We start from the raw sequence: 21,324 nt of genomic DNA, 5'->3' as shown, positions 1-21,324 counted from the left end.
TCTTTTATTTGTGAATCTTTAATTGAAAGTCATATCCCTTATCAACCATATGTCCAACACTTAAAAGATTATGCTTTAGACCTTCAACATACAAGACATCATTAGTGTTATGCTTGCCATAAAGAGAAATAGAACCTCTACCATGGATTATACCGGCTTTGTCATCTCCAAATCTCACTACACCACCATCATACTTTTCCATGCTCACAAACTTACTCTTATCACCTATTATATGATGAGAGAAACCACTATCAATAACCCATTCATCTCTCTCTTCAATCTTAGAAGCTAAATCTTTGTCTTCAACAATGCAGCTAGTAGAATCAATAGTCACCAGATCATCTTTCTTGATAGTAATGAACACCCTTTCATCTCCCAAATTTGCTTTCTCAGACTCATCATCTGTCACACCTTCATCAGCAACAAAATAACACTTCTTCTTATATTTAGACTTATATAGCTTCAATGGCTTCTTAGAAACTCTTTCAAGACACCTTGAGGCAAAATGTTCTATCTTACTACATGAAAAACATTTAAGAGGCAACTTTCCTTCATACTTACTGAAACCCTTAAGCAATCCTTTGGCAATCAAGGCTTCAATCTCTTCAAGCTCTCTTTCTTCTTCTTCAAGCTCTCTCATCTCCTTCTCATATCTGGATACTCTTGTAGAGATTTCTCTTGGATCATATTTCTGCTTCCCAGATGTAGAATCTTTAAAAGCATATTTTGATTTAGGAGGGACTTCACCAAAATCACTCAACTCAAAAGCAACAAGCTTACCAATTAGCATATCTCTAGTCACATCTATCACAGTCTGGATCTCTTCAATAGTAGCAAGCTTATGCTTGTAAGCAGGAGGCAAGGATCTCAACACCTGAGCAACAATCTCATAGTCTTCCAATACTCCACTGACACATATGATGTTCAACACCAACTCATTCACTTTCTACATAAAGGAGGTAATGTTCTCATCTTCACCCATCTTCAACATTTCATATTTTCCCTTCAAGCTCTGCAAATTAGTAACTTTCAAATGGCTATCACCTTCATAAAAGGTCTCTAGCTTCTTCCAAATCTCATGAATAGTCTACAAATCCATTATATTAGTCATCTCAGAATCAGACAAGACACTCAAGAATGCTTCCTTAGCTCTAATATTGAATTCAGCTTCCTTTATCTCATACGAAGTGGTAGGACCATTCGAAGGAGCATTATACACATTCTTATTAATCTTCCAATAGTCTTCACCGATGCATCTCAAATGAAATTCCATCCGGTTCTTCTAGAGAGTGTAATTTGTTCCATCAAATCTCAGACTGTCCTTCTTCAAAGAAAAGGTTGTCATCTCGTATCTCCTCAAGCGATCAAGCTTCTTCCGGAAGATATAGCTCTGATACCAATTGTTGGCAACAATGCAACAAACTAAGAGAGGGGGGTGAATCAATTTGCTCACAAAACTTTACTCAATTCAAACTTAAATTCAGATCAGATAATGAACAGTAAAAGCATAAATCAATACCACATCAATAACACACATAACACCAAGATTTTTGATGTGGAAAAACCGGTTAAGGGAAAAAACATGGTGGGAATCTACCCACAATGAGATAATACCCTTTTAGGAGTAAATCTGAATATTACAATGGGGAATGCACATGCATTCGGGCACACTGCCTAGAGCTCACTGCTCAAATACAAGAAGGGCTAAAACCCCGAGGAAGGCTCACTGCCTTACAAGATTCGGACAACAATTTGGATTACGTGAACTAAGAAAATAACATCTCCCAATACCTTACTATAGTTTCGATTAAGCACATGCTTAAACTCTGCTCTTTCACTCTTCCTTCACACTTCTTACACTCTTATCCTCTGCTGTCAAATTATTAATACATTGTTCACACATGGCATACACCTTTCTCATGAATATTACATATATTTATATAAATCATCAACTCTTGAAATATAGGTCGGCTAAACCCTCAATACAAATTATAAAGCAATAACCTCACACTCTACAACAATGCATGCAGATCAAAACAATGTGAGTTAAGACATAGTTTGGACCCAAATCAATACCACAACCAAGAAATGTCATCAAGAATTATGCCACGATCATCTGCAACACACTACAATAACCAAGAATGTCACATAGCATGAAGAATACCAACGGATGAAGAAAATGATCAGTAACATGCACAACTATCAATTCAGACCATCAACACGGATATGAACTGATCTAGAAACATCCGCAAGCAACGTGAATCACACCAGAAACAACCGCAACAATACCACTTACTAGAATTTTTATCATCAATATACCAAACCTCAAGAACATACTCTGAACTGACTGTCAAACTGAAAGATTCACTTGCGGACTTCCAAATCATGAACCATATGAATTGAGAACACATATGACCATCCTAAACACTTTGCCAAATCCACAAACCAAGATATAGCATTTCCGGAGCAATGCGGAGCACAAACCCGAATATCGAATAACATGAGCAATTGAATAACCAACCTCAATACCGTATCTCACAACATGATCAAATCATCATGCAGACCTTTGCAAATGGGAATGAACTATCTACATAGACCATACCAAAAACCCTTTAAAGCACATCAGCTCATCTGCAACACACTGACCAAACCAACTCATCCAATCTGACTGCAATATTGGAATACACAAAAGAATATGTTGACATCAATGACATCACATCATTCCAGAAAACTTCTCAGCAATATCCAACAAAGAATTCATGGGGAGTGATGGGGTAGAGGGTCTAGTAGCTGAGTACCCTAAGTTCGTGCCTCTCAAAATCCTATAATACATTTTTAAATCACTTCCGATTTCATACAACTTACTTGGCAATGAAAACCACACCCAATGATACCATTTCCTCTAAAATTCCAGAGGATGACATGAAATTGGAAGAAGATATTCTACACACTCCCATAGAGGCATATACATAAACAAATCTAGAAATATTGATGAAGGGGTGGAAGGATTCATTTCCAACAAAATGTTGAAGATTTCATAAATAAAAGTCTAATGAAATTGTGGAACTAAAAGAAAAGGAGGAAGAAAAATGAAAAGATCACCAATAAAGAAGTTTAGGGATGGAATTGAACAAGTAATGGACAAATGCCCCAATATGAGATCTAGGAGGTGTTAATATCCAAGAACATTTTCTCTTGGAATGTTGGGGGCTTGGTCAAGTGACATTATGGTATTTGTATGGAATTTGGTTATTTTGATTCAAAAAGCTAAACTCTATCTAGAAGATGTACCTAGGAGATGTATTATAGTAAAAAAGTGTCAATTATGTAAAAAAAACAACTTGACTTTACAACCTTTGTATATCATTAAAAATTGATTTATAGTTCTAAATAATGGTTGTTTTACAAAGACAAATTGAAGAATCAATTTTAAACCTCAATAACTTGTCATCTATGGTTGCTCTTTTGGTATTTGGAACTCTATACCTAAATGAAGTAAAGGGATGTCTTATAGGCATTGGTGGTATTTGTCTATTTCTCATAGTGTTGAATTCCTTCATGGTTTTGGTAGGAGACTTGCCTAGAAGTGTAAATGAAAGGAGAATCCATGTAGAGGAAGCTTGAACACTATAGGAAGATACTCAATCAAAGTCCTAATAACATTACTTTACACGATTTTATAACCTCTCTATAATTCATATTCATAAAATTGATTCTTATAGGGTCAAGGAACCAAAATAAGAGATAGATTACATTGGATGAAGGAGGGAAATAAAGGTTATCAATACTTATTTAAATTTTTGAACTATAAACATAAGGAGTACCTTGGAGTCATCTTGTTGGTCACCTTCTTACCAATCTAGAAGAAATTAGAGGTCTATTTAAGATATTTTATGAGAATGTTTTTAAAGAAGACTCCCATTGGAAACACAGTCAACCAATTTTGGAGGACATTATTAAAGATCATATTTCTAGAAATGTGGATTTGAAGTATAGTTGGTATTTAGACCAAGATATTTCTATAAAATATTTAGAGCATGATATTTTTCTATGGCTCCTAATAAGAGTCCTGGATTTAATGGGCTATCTATGAAATTTTACCAAACTATGTGACAACACATTAAAGATGACTTTTATCTAGTTTATTTGGAGGTTCTTGCACATGGTTCATTAGGACCTAATATTAATAAGGGTCGTATTAAGCTCCTATTGAAGGAGAAAATGAGGTCACTATTTTTGGATGGAGGCCTATCAATTTGTTAAAAAATTCTTATAAAATTAAAGCTAAAGCTATTGCTAGAAAAATTAAACTTGTGGCAATAGAGATAGTTAGACTAGAAAAAAATGGATTCCTTGGTGGGAGATTTATTCTTGATAACTTGATTCTTTCTTGTGAGACTATTGCATGGGCAAAGCAATTGTGTCAAAGTGCTTTATAAGTGAAGGTAGATTTTTATAAAGCCTATGATAGAATGTGTTGGAGTTTTATTCTTAAAATGTTGCAATGGTTGGGATTTGGGCCTAATATTTGCAAACATGTCCAAAATCTCTTTAAGGATGTTAATTCTTAGCTAGTTATAAACAAAGAGTTGTCAAACACCTTCCTTTACAATGTTCAATTAGATAAGGGCACCCTTTATTACCTTTTCTTTGTGTTTTTGTTGTTGATGCTCTTGTATATTTTTTACAAAAGTACAACCATATGAGCTTGATAAAGAGTATTTATATACCTAATGATGTAGTGGTCTTTAACTTTTAATTTGTTGGTAATAGAATGATCTTTCTTTAAAGCTCTAAGAGTAGATTGATAATATGATGGAACTACTTGAACTTTATTGTGTTGTGTCTGGTTCTATATTAGCACATCACAAAACTAAATTTCTTATGGTGAAAAATGATCCAGCCCTTTATTAGATACCAATAGAATAGAAATGAATTATACACGCTCATATTTCACGCTACCTGGGAATTCCTTTTGTGCTTGGTGTCACTCTTTTTGATATGTGGAACTAGTTTCTAAACAAGCTAGAGAATAAACTCTACACTTGGGAGAGTACATTTTTATCCTTGGCAAGGAAGATTCAAATTGTGAACCACATATTTTTGGCTTCACATGTGTACTACTCATCTGTTTGAATTCCTTAAAAAAAAGGCTATGGAGATTTTAAACAAGTCATATGCCATTTTTGTATGGTCTAATTGGAATGGCAAGGCTAGGTTTACATCTACTTCATGGTTGCGTTATATCAAACCTAAAAATATAGTGGGTTCGGGTTTGTTGGAACCAAAAACTCGAGGATTGTATATGTCAGCTAAATGGATAGTTGGAGTGGTTTTAAGGTATGAATTATGAAATATTTTGTTTCATTATCAAATTATGCAGGCTTCTATAAAAAAGAGATGGCAATTAGTTTTATGGTTAGATAAAAAAATTCTTACTCCTTTCTTTCAATTGAAAGCTTCATTCTCTCTTCTATCTATATTGAAGGCTTGACAATAGGTTTCTATCTATTTATGTTGGAAAATTTCTTCCTTACAACATGGGTTCAGCTTTGGTTCATTATCTATTTGGTGGAATAGATTGGTCCAATATCAAGGAAATCCCATTGTTGCATTTTTTAAATAGGCTTACTACCTATTCGATAGAGGCATTCATCAATGTGAGGTATTTGTGGGATTTTAATGTTTTAGATTGGACAAAATGGGAAAACATTATGATGATTTTGGTTTAAAAAATAAGCTTGAAGGCTTTTTATCTTTTTGAGATTGTTGGTGCCCATGGACCTTGTTATTAAGCTATGCACTCCCTCGCAATACCATTTTATCAAAGTTTAGTGGTGGTTGTCTATATTTTAGTTTGGTTGTTTTCCTTTAAAAAAAGTTTATTTGAGTATCCTTCCTTCATTGCCTCTAACTCCAAGACTAAATCAGGAATGAAAATGTAAGTTTAAAGAAAAAACTTAGAGAAGTCTGAGTGCTCAAATTTGGAGTTCAAAAGTTGAAGCTAATGCACAAGTTTTGACATGAAATTTTTTACACTTCAAACTACTCGTTAGCAACATGTTGAGATGCAAGATGGTGCAACTAATTAAACGTTCTTTCTACCAATTGAATAAATTTTTATAACATATTTTTTGGGATTGTTCATGGGTTAAAAAGAAATGGAATGTTATTTTCAAATTACTCCCTACTAAATTTGAGCATATACTAAGCTAGAAAGAAGCTAATATGGGCCTTCATTTGCAAAACAATGTTCCAAATTCTTTGAGATGTGCTATTTTGCTTAACATATGGAAAAGTATATATTTGTCAGTTTTTGCAGAAACCACATTAGGAAAGTGAAATGTTATAGTTTTACGTTGATATCAGTTTCCAAATTGTTTCTTTGCATTCTCAACTATAGGGGATGCCTAAAGAAAAGATGAAGATCAACAATCACATAGATATGATTAAGTTTCAAATGTTGTAGCTTCATGAAAAAGACTCCTTATGTTCAAAATAGTTACAATGTAAGTTAAAATTCATAATCTAAGACAACGAAATTGTATAGTAATTCTTGGGGATTTTCTAATCCATTATGGAATATTTTGTAATGACTTTGTAATTGTTGATTATTTGTAGTTTGTTGGTTGCCATTCTAGTTGTTTATGGGTTGTTTTGTAAGGTTTTTGTAAATGTTGTTTATTTGATAGCTTGGTGGCTGCCATTTTGTTTGTAAATATTTCTTTCATTATTTCAATAAAAAAAGTTAGATTGTTTTCTTATTTCTTGTCTTTTGGTTATTTAAAGATTGGATCACTAAGAGTCATATTTTGTTGATCTCTAGTTGATGATTGTTTTTAAAATGTTCTGTAAATTTAAAAATATATGATTTTTTAATTTTAATTAATTTTTGCTAAAGACAGAGAAAAAGTGTAATGCCCGCCAAAATACCCTAGAGAAATAAACCAAAATCTACTAACAAAAAGAGATCATTTTTTTTTCATTTAAGGTAACCATTACAACTACGTTATTACTAGTATTTATTAATGCAACGTTACTACCATTATTCATCAATGAAACGTTAACTATATACATGAATACATAAATCAACAAGAACATAACCATATAATCATATTACGCAAGAGGAATAACTGTTTAACCATTAACATAACTCTATATAAATTCATACAATGCAAATCCATTCCCTAGGGTATCTCAACGTCACTACTTGACAAAATCTTAACACATCACATATTCATCTTAGAACATCATATTCTATTATCCATCTATTCATTTACTTTCCATACGACTATGATAAATCCTTAACACATATGCATAGCTTAGTAATATAACATACTCTTTAGATTCATTTAGAAACTACTAAATCAAATACTCCTAATATCCATTCTTTCATTCATCATAAAAGCGTCAAAGATTACATAACTATTCTCTTCAATATGACTAGATTATCCTTTAAGTTTCATTACATATAACAACAACCACTATTCTTCCATCTTAATTTCCATAAGATTATACATACAATTCCATGTTATAATTTCAATACAATACAAATGTATAAATACTAATTCTACCTTTTCCACATAGAACTCATAATCTAACATTACATAATGAATACCCTATACATCAATGAATGTACAATGAGAACTCCTCCTAAACTACTACATCATATTCCCTTTTCAATTACATCAACAAAGACATGAAGACAAATAACTTAGGGGCACATAATCTCTTCTACAAATAAAAATCATCATGATACAATGTTTTCTATTTCAAGTACATAGAAATCAGCCCCAAAGAATATCCACATAATGAAGAATCCATGAATCCAATCCACACATGCTAACATCTGAGAAGAAGAATATCCCAATGGAAGAAGGCATCAAACCACCCGACCATGTGGAACCAAATAGGAACCACCCCCCGTACTAGGAGATGACATAAGGTTCCAACCCACACTCAAGACCTAAGCTGACACCTAACAACCATATGATACAACATGACATCACAAGACTCCAACAACCAAATATTATCACATGGCTAAATCAAAGCAACCAAACTTCTAGAGGCATAATCAACAAATCAAGGCATATGAATAATGGACACATGTAGGGAAAGAGTGTCATCACATGCTATCCTCACAAAAGAAGGGGCCAAGCTTCACCCTGATAGACATGTGGAACTATCTCAACCTTGGAGTCATTCAAGAGAAATTGGTTTACCACTCCAATGGTCTTCCCAAGCTCATCCCGAGCGCACATGCTTCTAGGGCTATGAGGTGGGGCCACAAAACCAATTATTATATTGTTTAATGAATTCCTAGATACCAAAACCTACTAATCAATTATTAAGATTATCACTTGTAATTAAAAGAAAACTCTTCATGTGGTTCCAACAAGTCTAGACCCACTCCTAGAGGCCTAATGCTCAAGACCTTGGTCCACACATACAAGAGCCCACTCTCCCAACCATGGACCATAACCATAGGGTAAAACACAACAAAATACAATACAATAACAACATGAAGCTCAACATGGAAAGCATCCAAAATTCATTACAAAACTGATACAATTGAATCTCAAAGATAGCCACCGACATACAACCAAGAGCCACTTAACAAGGATCAAACCATAAGCTCGTAATGCCAAAATGCAACAATAAAGAGAACTCAAGAATTTAAAATACACATAAATAGGGGAAATACATGAATCCAATAACATAGGATGATCCTCCATAACGAGGCACAACATAACCTCTCGTTGGAGCTTCAATTAACTATCTTCAACAACAAGGAATCACTCAACTTGCTGGAGAAACATATCAAAACCTCAACAGACAAGCACAAAACCACTTGTCGGAGCCCAAATGGATTCACACGCATCACAAATGAATGACATAGTGCCCCAAAACCATCAAACATAACAAAACAAGCCTTTGGAATGAATACCAAGCATAGAAATCAACTGAGGGACTCAAAAACCAACCCACAAATCTACTGACACTACTTTGGCACTATTATAGCCCAGAGTAGTGATATTGTTCTATGTTTTAGTGCTATTGTAACAGGGGGCCAACTCATGAAAAACGAGATACAAAGATACACAAATTTGCCCAGATTCGGGCACAAGCTTTACAATGGTATAAATACAACCCAGAAGTCACTAAAAGCTAATAAAAAACCAAAACAAATCCTTGTTAAGGCTAACAATACAACGCATCCAATAATTCCAATGCATATCGGAAATAACTTGCTCATAAAATATTATAGACATAGCCACTCCATATCTAATCAATCCAAATGGACACAAGACAAGGTATGCAACAACAAATGAACCTAACAAAACCAATTGTTACCACATTGCATCAACATATCAACATACACAAATCCCCTTTTCCAGCAATACAACACAGATTCATTAAATTATATATAAATCATTTTCCCTAAATATTACTCCCAATTATTGATAATAGAATAATCATTCATTCCCAAATTTCCCCAAACAATCTTTTAGCAGTCACAAAGAAAACATCTCTTTTCAAAAATCAAAATGCGAGAATGGAAAAAGATCTCCAACCTGGAAGAAGAGTGGTGGTAATGCAATCGTAGAATAGCAAAAATCCAAACCAACAAGCTTTCCAAAATCCAACCCAGCCAAACAATTCTCACTCCAAGCAATTCTAAAATCCAAAAGTCGCAGAAAGATATCCAGAAGCACACCCACAAAAATGCCCACAAAGCCAATAAATAGAATCTCATTCAAAACTACAAAAGAATATCTGCCAATCAAAATATTCCAATAAAATATATTTTATACCAACCTTCCTTCCAAAAATCGAGGTGAGAATATAAAATAATATTATTTACTTACCCTCAAGTCTCAACCAATAAAATAATAGGGTAGGTATAAACATATTATTTAATTACTCAATTAGTAACAAGAGAATGTAATAATAATAATATAATAAACAATAATAATAAATTAAAGCCCAATAAAATAAATCAAAGGCAATATAAATAAATGCTCCAATTAAATATAAAACCACAAATAATATAAATAAATAAACAAACAATTAAATAATATTATCCTCACAATCACAACTCCCAAGAGGGTCAATCATAACAAGGGGTAAGTACATGAATAAAAACAAATAAATAAAACATCAATTAAATAAAATAAATAAATAAATAATAATCTAATAAATCAAAAACTCAAATAATAAATCAAAACCAATATAAATAAGTAATAAATAACCAATAAATAGATGAACTGAAAATAAATAAACAAATAATTAAATGTACAGATACATATAAATGCTCTAGCCAGTATAATTTAAACTCAATACTATAAATGTCACCCACATACATATAAAATAATCAGATAAATAATAAATAAATGGATGTACTGATAAGCATAAATACTCAACTAATATAATTTCACCAATTAATTATAAACTCCCAGTAAATAAATATGTATAAATATATTGTATTTGTATGAATCATTATTTAATAATTTACGCCAATGGGCTATATATAGTAATTGATTAATTAATTTCCACAATTCCAAATAACTAATAAAATTTGAATTCATAAAATAAACATTAATGAATAATGATTCTCCAATAATAATAATAATGGAACATTAATATTAAATATTAATGTCATCTATTGATTTAATTTAATATTTATAAATTATATAAACCGATTAATTATTAATTAATAAATAATTGCAAACTCACAAGGCAACCCGACATAAGGTTGAACAACATACCACATGACGCAGACCAAAGACTCAAGCCAAGACACTAATTGACAAGGGTATCAACTTAAGCCTAGAGTATGAGAGGGAAACACATGCCATCTCCAACAACTTGCCATTGGGATAAAGACACGCTCAGACCTGTGAGACCAAGTGGAGTCGATGTCTAGTACTTGCAATCCTACATCCACTACTAAACGCAATACAACATATATACAACACATATACATCATAAATGATCAGGCAAGTGATAGAGAATCACAACGTCGTATCGTGCTCGCATTGAGTGGTATGACATCATCTCTAATCACGAAGACACTAGAAGACAATCACAAACACTGTAGCATCAACTCATTCATCATAATCATGGAGTAGGGTTAACATAATCATAATGTCATCAAAATCCCATAAGCAATATGATCCACCATGAATAATGATCAAATATAGATCCATCATCATATCCAATACAATCATGAAATAGGGTTAGTACATAACATGATACCATCAAATCATCATAAAGTAGACTAAACTAGATCAATATATTCTTTTGATTTACAAAAAGACAAGATAAATCAGAGAAGGGCACTACAAAAAGATAGTATTGCTGAAAGTAACCATATATCTATTATTGATGTCACTAAATATGCTTTTAAGTGGTATTTAAAAAAATAAATATTAGGTTATACAAAATGCTTGTTGTCTATCAAAATAAAATAATCTTCAATATAACATTATTTTAATCATAGATGCATAAATCAAGTCTTGATGATTCCATTCACTAAAGACACCCTTTTTTAATAGTACTTGAAAAAGTCTTGAATCTACATATTTCCCAATTTCCTTCTTTTAAATGTACTTGGATTTCATAAAAAATGTTTTATTGACAATTACAAAAGAATAAAAAAATAAAAAAATAAACTTCTAATTTTTAATTGATAAAGCAAAGCATAGATCCTAAGAACTAGTCAATTCACCTCGTTTACCAATGAAGGTCAACAAATACTATCTTATCCCTAATGTGATGAAAGCCTATGTCACAAGTTCAAATCCTTTTGCTTTCTTAGTTGAGTACCCAAATATAATTTGTCACCCACTACGTTTTGCCACCAAACCCTATGTTTTATCCATCTTAATTTTTTTAATTACTACTTCAAATTAGAAGAGAATTATTAAAAAAGTATCCAATTCAATTCCCTAAGTTAATTTGTCAAAAAAAACCATTACCTCATAATATCACATGAAATAAAGGCAACAAAAGAATTAATAAAACAAAATGTTCTTGATTAAAATTATATAATTAACAAAGCATGGGAGTATGTAGAGATCAAAATCATTGATATTTGAATTTGTAATTTAAGATTGATGTATTATAAATGGGGGAGTATACTTTAAAAGATGAATTTATATTTGAATTTTATTTATTTGAGATTTTGTCTTTTATCTTTATATAATTTAATTTTTTAAATGAATATATGATTTAATTTATTTTATGTAAGATATTTGTATTTAATATTTTATTTATAATTATTATTAGATGTTGTTTTTGATATAAAAAAAAGTAGCATTAACAAGGGCGTTGATTCTTTACATGGTCAAAAGGCTATCAAAAAATTAAACAATGTTAACTAGGGCGCTGACCCTTTACAAAGCCAAGAGACTATGAGAAAAAATAACAGCACAAAGGCAAACGGATCAAACAGGGGAACAAACCCCAAACAAACAGATTTAGACAGGCCAAAAAACTCGTCAAACCTGCAATAACCCAACCCAAATTCAAGAGTGGGGGGGAACACCCAAAAATTGACAAAGGGGGGGTTGTGAAAGGGAGGCAAATATTCCCTTCCGATTGCAACAAACAACCATCCAGACAACATTGTCATTAGGAACATTCAAAGAAAAATCAAGCAGGGAGGGCTCCGTAGAAACATTGTTAGACTGTTGTTGCAACACAACAACAAACTGTTGCTAACGAACAACAACAGGAGCAAAATCGCCAGTAGACTGTTGCTAACGAACAACAACAAGAGCAAAATCGCCAGGAGAAGAGCGAAGTTGTGGAGCAGGAGCAATAGAAGTAGGAGCCTCCATGACAGCACAAACATTAGCAAAGGCATCATCAACAGTAAGGGGCACCTCATCACAGGAGGAGAAATCGTCCTCTAAAGAGGAGTCAACAGAAGCAGATTCAGAAGCATTAATTGCCAAGTGATCTTCAGTAGCATCCTTCCACCAAGTAGCATCACCTCTACGACGGGAGAGGGAACAATCCGAAGCTAAGTGACCCGTTGAGAAGCATATTCGATAGCGAAAGGGGGGGCCCTTAAAATCCAATGATTGGGTCTAAGGCCTATCCCCAACCATGAGAACCACATCCCTAGGGAGGGACTGAGAAATGTCAATATCAACTAACAAACGGACAAAGATTGAATGACCCATAGAAGTTGTGACATCATCAACTTTCAGAAAACTGCAATGGAGTTACCAATGGCCTCGAAGCAAGAAGGCTCCCAGAAATGGAGGGGAAGATTAGGAAGGCGGACCCAAATCAGATGAACGGTAAGAGATTCAATAAGGGGGTTGAAAGAAGTTGTCCAGGGCTTAAGAGAAAGAGAGTGATCTCCCCAAATCCATAATTTACTCAAAATCAAATCATGATCAAGAGTAGAAGTAAAGGAGGCAATGAAAAAGCCTTTAGCACAAAGAAAAAGTTCAATGCCATGAGCAACAAGAGGTTTCCAGGAATCACTCACCCAGCGATGAAGTTCTGGAAGAGAAGGTCAAAACCCAGTAAATCTACATACCAAAGAGCGACGTTGGTAGAACTCAACATTTTTTGAAACCTCCAGGCCACATACCACAACAGGGGAAGTCTTGGCACAGAGAAGAGGATGGGGACCCTTATGAGAAGCAGCTCGAGCCACACATGCAAAGCTATGTTCAGGAGCAAGCTTGGGGGCGTCCACAACAACAACAACAGAACCCCCAACACCAGTCAAACCGCCAGTCACATCAGGAGGGGGCGTTTAAGGGCCTTAACAAATTAGTTCAGAATGTTGCTCAACATCAAGAATTAAGTGTTGCACAATAAATTATTAGGTCGAGCATGTCTATCTTTTACTGAATGTAGACGAAGAAGGAATTAAGTGCCTTATAAACATTACTATTACAAAAGTTAATGGAACTATGGTTGTGGGTCAATGCTCACTTTCACATATTGACACTAAGATGATCCAACTCCCTCACTCCTATAATATATTTCTGATCCATTTCTCTTCAACATCAAAATCCTCTAATATTTTTAATTGAGATCAGACATGTATTAACAATTTCTATAGGTCTCAAGTTCCATCTACCTTAACCATCAAAGGAGGTTCTAGAAGCACTATACTCTTTTATGAGAACTGTCTATCTAAGTCCACATAGTGTTTAGTATTCTCTCATAAACATATTAAATGATAACTTAACTTATCATATTATAAAATAATAATACTAATAATTATCTAACCTCAACTTATGATGCACAATATGATTATCTTATGTATCGAATCTTCCTTGAATTTCAATATTATTACTTTGAAATCATACTATATTTTACATGTTAATTTTTATTTTTATTATTAAATTAAATTAAATTAATGTGAAAATAATCTTAAGATCATAATTAAAAAACACAAATAATTATATATATAATATTTCAATTGCAATCTAATATAAAAATATATTATAATAGTAAAATTCAAACTTGACACAAATACTTACAACAAAACTCATAATCATTAGGGGAGAGGGATTTATGGCAGTATAGTCTAACTTCACGTTTCTCAAAATCTTATGTAGATATTTCAAGCCACTCTCAATTTTATTAAAAAATTTGTTTTCAACTACATGGTCAAATATGATGCCACATCAACATGTTTTTTCGTTGAGGTATTCAAAATGGTTCCAAAATCCATCCACAAGCAAAAAACACACACAATCAAATCCAGAAGCAGCGCGCATCAGTAAGATCCATAGTTGCACATTAAGTCATGTTTAATGGTGTGCTGATGTGACATCACATAATTGCTAACTTTTAAAAATTTAGATATTTTTTTTTAGAGATAAATATTGACGACACTTTTAGTGCACCCATTTTATCTACCTACTACCTTTAACATGTATTGACGTTGAAAAACACTGCAATCTAGAACAAAAAGACCACCTTTCTATTCACCCCTGGAATTTCAACGCTACCCCCAACGCTACCCCCATCTGTACCATACAAATTTAATGACTGCTACATGTTTTAAATGCCTTTCAATTTGCCTCCTGTCGAAATTTATACATATCAAATGGTTTGAATTTTCAAAAAAACATTCTAAATTCATTGTTTGTCAGTCAATTCACGTTTCTCAAACTTTACAGTAAGAAGATGATTTCAACAATGGAGTAAGAATTTAAAACTTGAAGCTGTAAAATATACAGAGTCTAACTAATTTTTTCATTTGATCTGAAATAATTGCTCTAAAAGCTTCAAATCCTGGGTCAATTCCAAGCTTACAGCTATTGAAAATGGCCAAAAATCATATTAAAGTCTGTAGAGAAGCTTTAATTAGAGGGTGGGCTAATTGCAGGCGGGAGATTATGAATCGTGCCCTCTAATGCTATGACTGTTGACATGGTGGATCTTTCCCTATAATCTCTGTCAATAGATCACATTAAAAATTGATTGATAGTTCTTAAAAAATGGTTGATTTACGATGATAAATTGAAGAATCAGTTTTAGCAAAGCAGTTTTCTTTTCTTTAGTTATCTACACATTCACTGGTCTGTTGGTGAAGTCGAATGGTTTCAAATGAGCTCACCAGACATTAAGCCTCCCTGAGTGTAAGGTTCCAACATCGTAAGGGAAGAGATCGGGATTGTGCCCTAGGTGAATTTGGCGGAATGGATACCCCTTAGTCCTTGGCTCTTAGCCAAAAAGATTTCAGCCTATAGGCTTGTGCCCCTGTATCAGGTGGCAAAAACTACTATGTGAAGGCCCCCACTGAGCTGGTGTGCTCGCGGGCTTTGTGCCCTTGCTAGGCTGCCCTGCTTATAGGTTTGGACCTCCATCGAAGAAAAAAACAAAAATATTGGATCAGTGAAAGCCATATTTTGCTTATCTCTTGGTGCTGTTTTTTATTGGAAATGACAATATGTGGTTTTTGGATTCTAATTAACTTTTGCTAAAGACAAATGGAAGAAGCTATTATTGTTGAAGGCAATCAAAATGTTGTTTCTAAAACAAAAAACAAAAAAAACATGAGTACATGAAAAAAGAGAGTACATAATTAAAGAACAATCTTAATGTTTTGAATATTACTTATTGTATAGATATATTTGTTAAGAAGTCAACAATTGAATCAAAACTCTTCTGATTGTCTCAATAACTTACAATTAAAAAACTGGACAAGCATGCTTTCATTATATAAAAGAGACTATTAGTTGATCTTGTTGAAATCCAAAATAAAGCATAGATCTTATGACTTAAAGAAGACAGCAAAACACTAAGTTTTTCTATTGCTCAATCTAACACTCTTTCCTTGATCATGAAAGCACTAAATTCAACATGGAGAAGAGATCTTACGGGTCATACAAATGCTTGTAACTTGTCAAAATGAAATGGTTTTCGATCTAATGGGTCATATAGCTTGAGTTGGCCTAGTGGTGGAGAACTTGTGCTCTTGAAAGAGAGGTCACAAGTTCAAATCCCACAAAGGGGTAAGGTATGTATGCCTCGTTTGTAGTGCAGTTAGGTACCGTCTGTAGACCCATACATATAGATGGTTGGCATCGTGGACTATAAAAGACATTATTATTATAATATTATTTTTTCTTGATCATACTATTATGTATCAATCTTCATTAACTTAAATTTCAAATATTAGTACTTTAAAATCATGCTATGTTTAAATTAATTAAAAAATATAAACCTTAAGATTATAATGAAAAGAACACACACATATATATTGCAATCTAATATAAAAATAAAATTCAAACTCAACACACAAATTCTTATAAAAATATTATAAAAATCGAATTCAAACTTGACACACAAATATCTACAACAAAATCTATAATCATTAGGGAAAAAATCTATAGTAGTGTAGACTAGCTTCACGCTTCTCAAAATCCTATTTGGATATTTCGAACCACTCTCAATTTTGTACAAAAAATTACTTATCAAGTCCTTTACTTAAAAAATTTGGTTTTGAGTCCATATAGTCAAATATGATGCCACATTAGCATGTTTTTTTGTTGAGTTGTTGAAAATGGTCTCAAAAAAATACCTATAACCGAACACTAGTCATGTTTAGTGGTGTGCTAATGTGGCATGCCCTCATTGATTGCTTTCTAAAATATGATGCCACAACATCATACTTTTTGGTTGAGGTGTCCAAAATGGTCCCAAAAAAGATCAATAATTGTGCACCGAGTCATGTTTAGTGGTATGCTAATGTAGCATAATCTCATTGATTGCTTTTTAAAATATGATGTCGCGGGAGCATGCATTTTTTTGTTGACGAGTTCAAAATGATCATTAAAAATGCCAACAATTGTGTACTTAGTCATGTTTAACGATGTGCTAATGTGACATCACTTCATTAACTGCTTTTTAAAATTTAAAGAAGTCTTTTTAGAGATAAATATTGACATGCCACATCTAGTACACCACTATAACACTCATTTTATCCACCTACTACAATGTATATTGGAATTCCACTATAGATCCCTCCCCACTATTTATTCTTTAAAAAATTGTATTGGTCCATGCATAAAAACAAAGGAATTGTTTTTTATGTTTTCCATTACCCCCTAGTGATGTGAAATGTGGTAAAATTGCCCACTATAGGAAGTCAAACAATGACTTTGGAAATTGATGTGTTCACAATTGCAGGCCAACATTGACATTGGTAAACAATGCAATTTAGACCAAAAAGACCTTTTATGTATCCCTATCATCCAAATTTTATGATGTCTACATATTTTAATTTCCTTTCAATTTGCTTCCCATCTAAATTTATAGATGTCAAATGGTTTGAATTTTTAAACATTTTAAATTCATTGTTTGACAACCAATTTAATTCATGTTTGTTTAAACACTACAAAGTTGATTTCAACAATGGAGTAAGAATTTAAAACTTAAATTTCCTTTTTTCAGCCACTTCATAATAGAAGAGAACTATATAAAATAATTCAATTCAATACCTAAGTTAATTTAGGAAAAAAAACATTACCTGTGATAGGCCTATCACATGAAATAATGGAAACGAATGAATTAAAAAACAAAATATTTTTTTATTAAAATTATATAGCTAACAAAGCATGGGAGTATGTGGAGATTGGAATCGCTGATATTTGAGGTTTAATTTAAGCTTGGTGTATTGTAAATGGACGTAGAATACTTTTCAAGATTTATTTGAAAGATTTTTCTTTATGTTTATGTAATTTAATTTATTTTTATTGAATATGTGATTTACTTTTGAATGTAATATTTTATATGTAAATATTATTAGATGTTGTTGTTGTAATTCAATTAATAGCTTCTTTTTTTTCATAATTTTAAAAAAGTTTATTAATCGATTTATTTAGTTTTGGTTTGGGTGATCTTTTTTGTTTCTTTTTTGAAAAGAAGGTTATTAAAAAACCAATACGTAAGAGTTTTAAAAAAATGATGTACTCATTTACTTAATTATGTTTCGCAATTACTTAACTAGGTAAATATAGATTTGTAAGATTTGACTATTTATATAGTGACCCAAGATCTAGATGTCTAATGGAGAGCACAATGAAATGAGAACATAAATATGACAAGAATAAATTGTGTTCTTATTAGCCAATGTAGATACAATATATGAATAGAAAGAGATTACAAAAGGAATCCCTTGATTCTATGTCAAGGTGAGATACAGGATATCATAGGATTATGACAAGTGTCTTGATCTTATGATATAAGACATAAAGTGATAAGTATGTTATATGTACCTTAAGTAAACTTAAATGATAAGGTGTGAATAAGACCTGGTAGTGAAACTAGTTAGGTAATATCCCTACTTACACCAACACTCCCCATTGAGTGCAACTTAGGGGGAATAACAACATGCAAAGGTGTAAGGATAGAATGGCCCGGTCTGGCTATTAGGTCATTTTAGGTACCTATGTACAAATGTAATCCTCACAAACAAAAAAAAAGAGAAAATCTAGTGGGACAATAATCTTCCCCAAAAGAGAGAAAAATGCAATCAAACATGAGTAAGTGATGGATGGAGAAATCGAGACCCTCTAAGGATGACATCCATCATAAGTATATAATAAATGATCCCCCATAACAGGTAAAACAAGGGACTATGTAGTCCCCCAAAAAGTGTAATCTCCTGAAATAATGGTAAATGCTTGAAGACAAGATAATTCAATGCCTACAAACGACATTTCTCTCATTGGGAAGAAATAAAACCAAGTATAGATGTAGGAAAGCTTTCCATTTTGAGCCGAGTCTCTAAATTTTTCTCAAGTGTTTCATGTCAACATTGAAATTTTCCCCTTCCAAATTACGTGTTTTGGGCCACATTAGTGAAAATGACAACCCAAAATCTAATGGATGATGAATGTAGAGCAAGATCTAAGGACTCAAATATCTCTTTTAAAGACAAAGATGCCTCCTCCAAATGTTTCACCAAAGATATATATGAGTTTGGCACTTTATAATTAGTGTGATTACATATCACTTGCCAAAAACATTGAATGGTCTTGATCTTGGTACATGTAAATGTCAAATTTGACTTTAGAAATGAAGTAAGACTTCTGACAAAATAGGATCAATTTGATTACACCACTGCAAAATATAAAAAAATTATGCATTTTAAAAAAGAAATGTTATTATAAGAATGAGAACAAAACTCAAAAAATTCCCAAAATAAAAATTGTTCAACAACATTTGTAAAATCTTGCATTCAAATTCAAACACGCAGAGTATCCACAATAAAATGCAATAATTACGGGAAGTGTACCAGTAGTGGACATAGCTAACTTTGGGCATTTTTAACTCTCAAACTGTACATCAAATTTTGATTTTTTTAATTTCTAGTTGTCTCCATATACGACTTAACTACTTATAACTAAGGATTCGGCTTTTGGGTAGTAACGATGCACGTTGTGGAATTCGTTATGTCCGCAAAGGTCAAAAAGTAGTCATTTAAAAGTGTCGCCTGATACATAATCACCTTTGCGTCAATAGTAGATAACTCAAAATATCTAGTAGTAGTCCAATAGTAGTGGACAAATGCCCCAGTAGTTATGCACAAATGGGCTAATTATGGTAAAAAAATCTAAAAAATTATCCACTATTAATACATGTGATACTCAATAATGAACTTTTCATTATCGATTTTTTGTGCTCCTTTAAAATCTAGTAATGGGGGGTTGGGTTGACAAAAAGTTGTCCACTATTGGTACCCTTCCCCTATTTAACATATGAGAAAATGCATTGGAGTCCTTTGTCCAAACAAAGGAATTTTTTTTGTCTATTCTCCATTATGACCTTTAATGAAATGTGTGAATAGTATAATCCACCATTTGTAGAAAGTCAACCAATGACTAGTCTAGAAGACAAGATTGACACGTTTCCATATTCTTAATTAATTAAAAATTAGAATGAAATGAGTTTTTTTTTTAATTAACTAATAAATATGATCAAAGGTGCATTGTGGGTGTTGAATAGATGTTTTCATAATGTGGCCTTTACGTACACCTCGTGGGATCATTCTCAGTGTTATATTATTTCAATTAAAATTTCTTGTTAGCATTCCTTAAAAAACAAATTGTCATTCCAAGGTGTAAGACTTCACTTAAGCACACACATTTTTTATTGGATTAAGATAAAACAGTTGCACTATTAGAATGCTACCCAACTGATAAAAATAGGGTAGACAACTGAGGGTGGGGGGGGGGTGGGGGTGAATCACTTGTCACCAAATTTTATAGCAACTTACTTTAATCTCAGGTCTGATAATTAATAGTGAAAGCATAAATCAACAACACAACATGAGCACACATAACACCAAGATTTTTGATGTGGAAACCTTGATCAAGGGAAAAACCATGGAGGGAACCTACCCACAATATGATGAAACCCTGTTAGAAGTATATGAAATATTACAATGGGGAATGCACATGCATTCAAGCACATTGCCTAGATCTCACTGCTCAAAAACAACAAAGGGCAACAACCCTAGGAAGACTCACTGTCTTACAAACACATTCAGATTAAATCTGTAAGATCATGAACTAAGAAAATAACATCTCCTAATGCCTGGTTACAGTTCCAGTTTATCACATTCAACTCCTTCTTCTCACACTTATGCTCTACCTCTGAAAGCTCAATACATTATTCACACATACACTCATCCATGGCATACTCAATTACAAAGATATTACATTTATTTATACATGACATCAACCTTGGACCAATATCATCAAGGTCGGCTCAATACTTTACCTAATTACATAAATATAACCATACATGCTACAATATCACATGCAGACCAAA

The sequence above is a fragment of the Cryptomeria japonica genome, chromosome 2 (genome assembly GCF_030272615.1).
Source record: "Cryptomeria japonica chromosome 2, Sugi_1.0, whole genome shotgun sequence".
Taxonomy (NCBI): domain Eukaryota; kingdom Viridiplantae; phylum Streptophyta; class Pinopsida; order Cupressales; family Cupressaceae; genus Cryptomeria; species Cryptomeria japonica.
This window is presented reverse-complemented; position numbering follows the sequence as displayed.